Consider the following 8559-nt stretch of genomic DNA (forward strand, 5'->3'; position numbering starts at 1 on the left):
GTAAGTTTGACAATTGTGCCAAATACTTTCTCCAAATGACATGCAAAGTGGATGCGCGGTGGAGTCGCTAATTTTCTACATCCGTTCATCATGTCTGAGTCAGATGTGACGTGGGTGTCGTCCCCATGAGATCCAGCTTCAGTAAGCTCATTTGGTGACATGAATAGCAGGATCTCTGAGGAGCACATCAGGAAATAAATCATCAGACTCATTCAGACATCCCTGCCGCAGATGCAGAGCTGGCCCGGTGATTCATGGAGCTGAAACTTTTCAGAGTAGGATAAGTAGTGATGTCATGACACCAGGTGGGGATGCTGAGAGTGGATGAAGGCTGCTTCTTCAGATGTGCAGGCCCAACGTAGGTGAAGGCACACATGCACACACATTATGGAATGTAAAGTACAACTTGCCAAACTTCACTTCTCCTTCGAAAATAAGTCTGTCTCTCTCTCTGTCTCTGTTTCTCCCATCCTCCTGCCTTCCTCCACACACACACCCCCCAACCTTCACCGACTATGCACATGTGCTTTTTGAAGAGGAATTTCTCTATGTAACCCTGGCTGGCCTTTAATTCACAGAGACCCATTTGCATCTGCCTCTGTCTCCCAATGCCTCCGATTAAGGAGGTCGCCAATATGCCTGGCCCAAATTGTTTTCACTTATGTGTTTGGGTGTTTTGCTATTGTATCTGTCTGTATACCACATGCATGTAGTGCTCGTGGAGGCCAGAAGAGGGTGTCAAATCTCCTAGAAGTGGAGTCACAGAGGTTTGTAAGTCACCATGTGGGTGGTGAGAATGGAACCTGAGCCCTCTACAGGAGCAGCCAATGCTCTTAATCTCTACAGCCCCTTAATTTTTAAGCTACTATACTGCCCAATCTGCTTTAATCATCAAAGTGACATAGCCTAGAGTCATCTGAGAGGAAGGTCTTCATAGATAAATTGCCTAAATCAGATTAGCCTGTGTATATGTCTGCAATGGGCTGTCTTGTTTGACACCGGGCACACCTGTGGGCAGCACCATTCCCTAGGCAGGTGGTCCAGGGTTGTAGAAGAGAACTAGCCGAGCATGCGCTTGTAAGTGAGCCAGCAAGCATCCTCCCCCATGGCTTCTGCTTGAGTTCCTGCCCTGACTTCCATAGGTGATGAGCTCTGACCTGCTGAGTATAGGCAAAATTAACCCTCTCCTCCCCTAAGCTGCTTTTGATCATGGTGTTTTATCACAGCAACAGAAAGCAAGCTAGAACACATACTAAATAATGGGTTTTATTATGACATTTTCGCATATATGTACCATTATACTTCATTCTAATGAACTGCCCACTGTCTTACTGCCTTTGCCCCTCTTCCCTTCTTGCTGGTTCCCTTCCCATCCCCCAAAGAACGCTGCTACCTTAATGTCACACATTCAATGACACTCTCTTGATATCCTCTCATTTAAGCTCCCTTCCTTCCTTTTTATTTCTCTCTCTCTCTCTCTCTCTCTCTCTCTCTCTCTCTCTCTCTCTCACACACACACACACACACACACACATACACAACTCAACCACACAGTACAACACATGCACACACCACAACATACACACACAACACAACACACACAACACAACACACACACAATACAAACACATAGCATGCCACAATACACATACCACAACACACACAACACAACACTCACAACACAAACACACAAATCTAAATCCTTCATATAAGGACCATGTTGTGTATTTGTCTCTCTGAGTCTAGACTATACTGATCTAAAGTTCTTTCCATTTTCTGAAAAAAAAAAAAAAACAAAACAAAACAAACAAAAAAAAAAAAACAAAACCATGCCACTTCCTAAACACATAAATACAACCTGCTCAGTCTGTATAATGTCACTTGTATGTATGTTTTCGGGGATGACCATTTGGAATTGGATAACCAACTAGAGTGCTCTCCCCTGGGGAAGACTATCTCTCCCGCCCTCTCCTGCTCCCAGCATTCCTCAGTTGCCTGCAGTTCTTTGGGTAGAGTTGAGGCGTCCTTGGCTTTTTCCCATCCACTTTAGCATATTTTACTATAAAATGCTCATTTATAAAAGAGTAAGGCAGAGAATACAGATTTGTCAAGACACTTAGCATCATTAATCTCTTATGATCCAAGAAGAAAACCTTTATCATATATTGGTGACTGTTTCCAAGTGCATATAAAAAAAGTTTAGTTGTGTGTGCTCGAGATGACGTGTCCTCCATTCCCAGAGAATGATACAAACAGCATTTCCACAATAGTATCAAAACTACAAAACTGAGCTGGTGAGACAGCTCTGCAGGTAAAGCACCTGCTGTCAAGCATGTCCTCCTAAATTCAATCCCAGGGACCCTCGAGGTCACTCAAAACCATCTATAATTCCAGTTCTAGGACATCCCAGACCCTCTCTGGCTTCCTATTGCATGCACAGGCATGCAGGCAAGCAAAACACTATACACATAAAAATATGTCTGTAAAAACCAAAGACTACAAAGCCAGGAGCTATGGTTCTGTTTCCCAGTTGACCAGCCCCTTCAATTGATGTGATAATTGGGTTTCCTCCCACAGGGCTGTTTTTGTGGTACTCTCCTTAGGTGCTTGGATGGGGGCAGCCTTATAGACAGGACTTGCTGCATCCTGGCCCCTCCCCACCTTTGTTTCATCTGCTGCTCTACAATCATTTGCCCTCTGAAAACTCAACACCCAGCAAACAACCCTGCATTGAAAACTATGCTCCATCAGCACACAGGTTCTCTGGATTCCTCAATATACTTTGAACCCCAAAAGCTCATCCCCTGCAGATGACCTCTTGCATCTCACCCGTAGGGTGTGGACAAAGCCAGAGGCGCAGTGAAGGACACTGGTCAGAGCTTAAGCTGGCAAGATGGCTGCAGCGGCAACTCTTATCCAAATAGATTAACTCACACCTCACAAAAACCACCTTCTTCTGAAAGTAGCAAGCAGCTGGCTGCAGTTTATTCCAGTTAATATCTGCCCTGCCAGGCTTTCATTCCTCACACTTCAGCTTTTGAACAAAACTGCTAACGTGCAAGTTCGCCCGTGCTCCCCTCTGCCTCTCTCCCAGGAAGTTTTACTTATAAATCCATGAGCCGTCTACCAGAAAGCAAATGAGCAAAAAAAAAAAAACCCAATGAATGCACTTCCTTTTAAAAAATAGTATGTCTACATAGACGACGACTTGTGGAAAATTACAAGTAAGGGTGGATCACGGTTTCACTTTGTGGAATCATGGTAGTTTTCCTCAGCTGGACCCTGGGCTATCTTTATCGTCTAAATTCTTTTTCCTTGTAAAAACAAGATTCAGTTTTTAAAAAATGGAGACAGTGAAAAGATAGAAGCAGATGCAGAAAAATTAGTCTTTGTAAACCTGGAGAGCTACAAAGCAAGAAGTTGCCTGCTCCAGGAATTTATAGCCTTTCTTGGAGAGATGCTCTGTGTCTAGGTTTGCAAATTCCTAATCAGGAGAACGGTGGACTGTTTTGCTTGACAGCAGGCAGTTGGTGCCGGAGATATCAGTACCGATATCTCTGAGTGGATGACAGGACTCTGAGGTAGTAGCAGTGGTGGAGTCAGGGGGTTTAGTGGAACTGCTGCCCTATAATTTTGTATGTGTGTGATATGGATATATGTATGTGTGCATGTTTCTGCATATGTGTTTGCACATGCATGTGTAACCCTAAGGTTGATGGCCGTCGTATTTTGCAGATGTTCTTGTCTCTACCTTTCTAGACTAAAATTACCGTCAGGTCACCCTACCCACCCACCACGTAGGTGGGTTTCTGGCGGTCTGAATTGTGGTCCTCATGCTAGTGCTTTAATGATTTAAATTGAATGTACTTCTGAAATAAGTTTCATTGCAGGAATAAGCTATCACTACATAATCTCCAGGTTGGGTCTCTCGGCTTTCTCACCAAGCAGTGAGGGGACAGAACAGATGTCTTGCAGGGGAAGGCAGGATGATAAGCACATCTCAGGCCAAACCCCCTGCACAGTGTGACCATCTCATCCTGCATCCTGGGGAAGGTAGTAGGAAGGATTCCAACTGCTGGTTTTGATGCTAGAGTGGCTGGTTGATCCTTTATATTAGGGTCATTGGAAGACCAAATAAGAGAATTGATGTATTCATTTTCATTGTTTTTCTTTCTTCTATTTTGTATGTGTGTGTTATGAATGTATGTATGTGTGCATGTTTCTGCATGTGTTTGCACATGCATGTGTAAGCCTAAGGTTGGTGTCACGAATCATCCTTCATCATTACTCTGCCTTATTTATTGAGGCAGGGTTGCTCAATCAAACCCAGAGCTCACTGATAGAGCTGGTCTTCCTGGCCAGCATATTTTGCATATTTTCTTGTCTCTACCTTTCTAGACTAAAATTACAGCCAGGCCACCATACCCACCCACCATGTAGGTGGGTTTCTGATGGTCTGAACTGTGGTCCTCATGCTCGTGTGGCAAGTGCTTTAACCACATGAGCGACCGATCTCCCTGGCCCCTCAATTATGAAATTTCAACTTAGCTTTAGAGCATTACAGTGGGATTTGTTCAGCAACAAGCAATCCATTTTGAATGTTAACCTATAACCAATAAGTTACACTGAACAAGTCAACTACTTTGTTCCATTTTAAATAGAGTCACCCACTTCTTAAAGCAGTAATACATATTAGTGGGTTACAATAAAATGATATTAAAATAAGATTTCAAATTATGTTTTGTATTAGTTGCTTTTCTGTCACTAATATACTATGAAGAGAAGCAAAGTTCCAAAAGTTAAGATGTGTTATGGCTTAAGGTTCCAGAGGGAGGAGGTCCATCAGGGGAGGAAAGGCAAGAGCGGGAGGCTTGCCAATCACATTTCATCCGATCCACACATAGGAAATAGCAAGAACAGGAAGTAGAGTAAGGCTATCAACTCCCAAAACCCACCCCAAATGATGTACTTCCTCCAGCAAGCCTCCACCTCCTAAAGGTTCCAGAAACTCCCCCCAAACAGCGCCACCTGCTGGGTATTGAGTGTTCATACACCTGCACCTGTGGGGGACATTCCTCACTCAAATCACCTCATTTTGTGTTTACTGAAGCAGCCTTTGACTTGGCCGTGCATTTAATTTAGTATTTGCATTCAGAAGAAAAGTCCCATGGTAACAAGTTTGGAACATGTTGTTGTTGTTGCTGTTCTTTTTTTAAAGCTTGACACAAGAGTTTGCATCCAAATATGAGTTCAGAAAGTACACATCTGCCCCAGCTGTTCCACAAAGCATCATCTTCCACATTTAGCTTCATCCTTTCTTGCAATCTTGAAGTTGATAAAAGAAAGCAACTGTAATTGTAAGGTCTAATCATGCTCAGCTGAGACCCCCCCATTTTCTGGTCATGTGTGATGTATGTGGAAATCACAGTTCACTTAAATGACACAAACCCAGAGGAGGTGTGTGTCAGACTAACTTACTTCTAACCTTTCATTATCTATGCCTAGAAGGCTGTTTTTATGTCTGACAACCAATGGCTGCTTTTGATATAGTCTAGAAGATGATCACCTTTTTTGGTATGTGTGAAATAACTTTCTAGGCAATAGAATTGGCTTTTGTAGGTAGATAGAGGATACAAGCTGACATTGTTACTTTTCCTGGTGCTGTGTTAAAACACTCATCTATAGCAACTTAAGAAAGAAAGAGGGGTTCATTTTGGTTCACAGTTCCAGGTACAATCCATCATGGTGAGTCAGTCAAAGCATCAAGACCTTGAGGCAGCAGGTAACATCACGTAAGCAATCAGGAAGTAAGGAGAGAAGGGTTGTGAGTTGGGTGTCTGTGCTCAGATCATTTTCTCTTAGCCTAGAAAATGATGTCACCTATAGTGGTCAGGTCTTCCCACCTCAATCATCCTAATCAAAGAAATTGCCCACAGGTGTGCACACAGAGGATGGTAGACTCTGTCTGACATGTTGACAAGATGTGTCATCACAAAGCCCATCTTAATGAATGCTTTACAGATGTTCTCTATTTGATCAGAGAATGTCCTCTGGGTAATGTATAGAAATATAGGCTCTGATGGCACAGTCATCTTATTTATGCCGCTCAGCATAGGTTCACTGAGAAATCATCTAATTTTTATTTTAATTTAAAAGTGTTATGTGTATGAATATTTCGCCCATGTGCATGGCTGTGCACATTGTGTGTGTGGCATTTGAGGAGGTAGGCAGAGGATATTATAATCCCTGGAACTGGAGTTACAGGTGGCTGAGAGCCCCCTTTTGGGTGATCTTAACTACTGAACCAGCTCTCCACCCCAGGAACTACCTATTTCTTGAAGTATAAGTATGATATCCTCTTAATTGCCAACTGACCTCCAAGCACACATGTGAAATTCTTCTTTTCCAGACACAACAGAGTACACACACATATGAACTCAGAGACTATGACAGCATGCACAAGACGAGCACAAGCTCAAGCCAGAAAAACAAGCTGTCTTAGGGTTTTACTGCTGTGAGGAGACACCATGACTAAGGCAAGTCTTATAAAGAACAACATTTAATTGGGGGTGGCTTACAGGTTCAGAGGTTCAGTCCATTATCAAAGTGGGAGGAGTATGGCTGTGTCCAGGCAGGCATGGTTCAGGAAGAGCTGAGAGTTCTACATTTTCATCTGAAGTTGACTAGAGGAAGACTGACTTCCAGGCAGCTAGGACTAGGGTATTAAAGCCCATGCTCACAGTGACACACCCACTCCAACAAGGTCACACCTACTCCAACAAGTCCACACCTACTCCAACAAGGCCACCCCTTAAATAGTGTCACTCCTTGGGCTGAGCATATATAAACCATTACACAGCCTAGCATGGAGAGGAGAAGGTGAGCTCCACATTTTACCCCTAGCCAGGGGGCTATTGACTTTTGATAGCTGCTTAGAAAGGGAAAGATAGTATTTTTCATTGAGTGACACTGGGTGTGCCAACCATACTCCTGGGCAGGCTCCATATCAAGGAGTAACTGGCTAACACAAACTGGACTTTTTTATTGTTTTGTTTTAAAAGAGATGGGGAGAACATGAAGTTAGGCAGGTAGGGAGGGGGGAGGATGTGAGAGGAGTTGCAGGAGAGGAAAGCCTGAGATCAAACCATATTATAAAAAACTCTCAAAGAACCAATAAAAGCATTATTTTTTAAGTGTTTTTTTTTTTATTCTGGAGTAACTATCTCCATAAAGCAGAGGTTTCAAATTTAAACTTGCAATGAGCAGATCTTACACATTTTAAATTTTCATCAATGATTAATCTATTTCATTACAACTTAATTTATTTGGCCTAACAAGTCCTTACCTATAGGCTGTGCTAACTCACTGATCAATATCCAGTTTGTCATAACTTCACTCCAACTCTGGAAGCAGGCCCAGTGGCTAATTTTGTACTGCTTCTTGCAAATAATCCATAGTTCACAATATTATTTCCTATGGATACCATTAGTCTTTGATTTGGTAAAACGGGAAAGTTTTCTACACACACACACACACACACACACACACACACACACACACATACACACAGAGTTCTTCTCAAGGGTTAGACTTTGCCTGCAGTTCTTTTTGTTTCTATTTTAATTTATGTTTATACAGGTGTGAGCGCACATGGGTGCAGTGCCCACAGAGGCCAGAAGAGAGCAGCAGATCCTCCCTGGAGCTGGAGATACAAGAAACTGTTAAGTCTAATGTGGCCAGTGGGAACTGAACCTAACTCCTCTGCAAGAACTGTAAGTTCTCTTAACTGCTAAGCCATCACCCGGCTCCCCCAGCAGCTCCTTTAAAGACACCTTCTGGGAAGTCAGAGCAACATCTAGACAAACAACTGTGCGTTTCTGAGTAACAGAAAATGGCAAAGGGGATTCACCTTGCATGCCTAAACCAGAGGATGCTGGTTTAAACTTTATGATTGTTGGAGGCCTATGACCTAGAATGACACTTGGGTCGAAGATTGGGATTTATGTCAGTCATTCAGCTAGGTAAATTGAAAGCCCTGGGAACCTTGAATGCTGTAAATTTCTAGAGTAGGTTTCAAATATGTGGGGGTATACTGGCTTCAATCCTGCCTCTACAGTCTAAGCAGTGATTTATTAAGTGCAGTTAAAGGAAGCAGGTGGCTCTCCCGGAGTATCTTGCCTCCTCAGAGGTACCTGGATATATGTTTCCAAACAGGAAAAAAAAAAAAAAAGAGTGTCCTTGTGAACTCAAAGGAGAACAAATTATTTAAGCTTCAGAGACCTTAACAAGGTTTTTCTTCCCCCTTTTTTAAAACCCTGACATTCAAAGCCATATTCCTCTGTAGAGGATAAAATGTTAACAACTGGGATAGCTTCTCAAGAGAAACATTGTCCAGCTACTAAAAGCACTGGACAAAAAAATAGTTGAGAGTAGCAAAGTCTCAGTCAAACAACTCTGCAGGTTCACAAAACATGCCCATGTTCAGGAGCAATTGGATAAATGCCCCCCAGTGATTCTTTAGGCCATGGAAATAATATCCTTATTTTTCCAAAATGATGT

The sequence above is a fragment of the Arvicanthis niloticus genome, chromosome 24 (genome assembly GCF_011762505.2).
Source record: "Arvicanthis niloticus isolate mArvNil1 chromosome 24, mArvNil1.pat.X, whole genome shotgun sequence".
In the NCBI taxonomy this organism is placed as follows: domain Eukaryota; kingdom Metazoa; phylum Chordata; class Mammalia; order Rodentia; family Muridae; genus Arvicanthis; species Arvicanthis niloticus.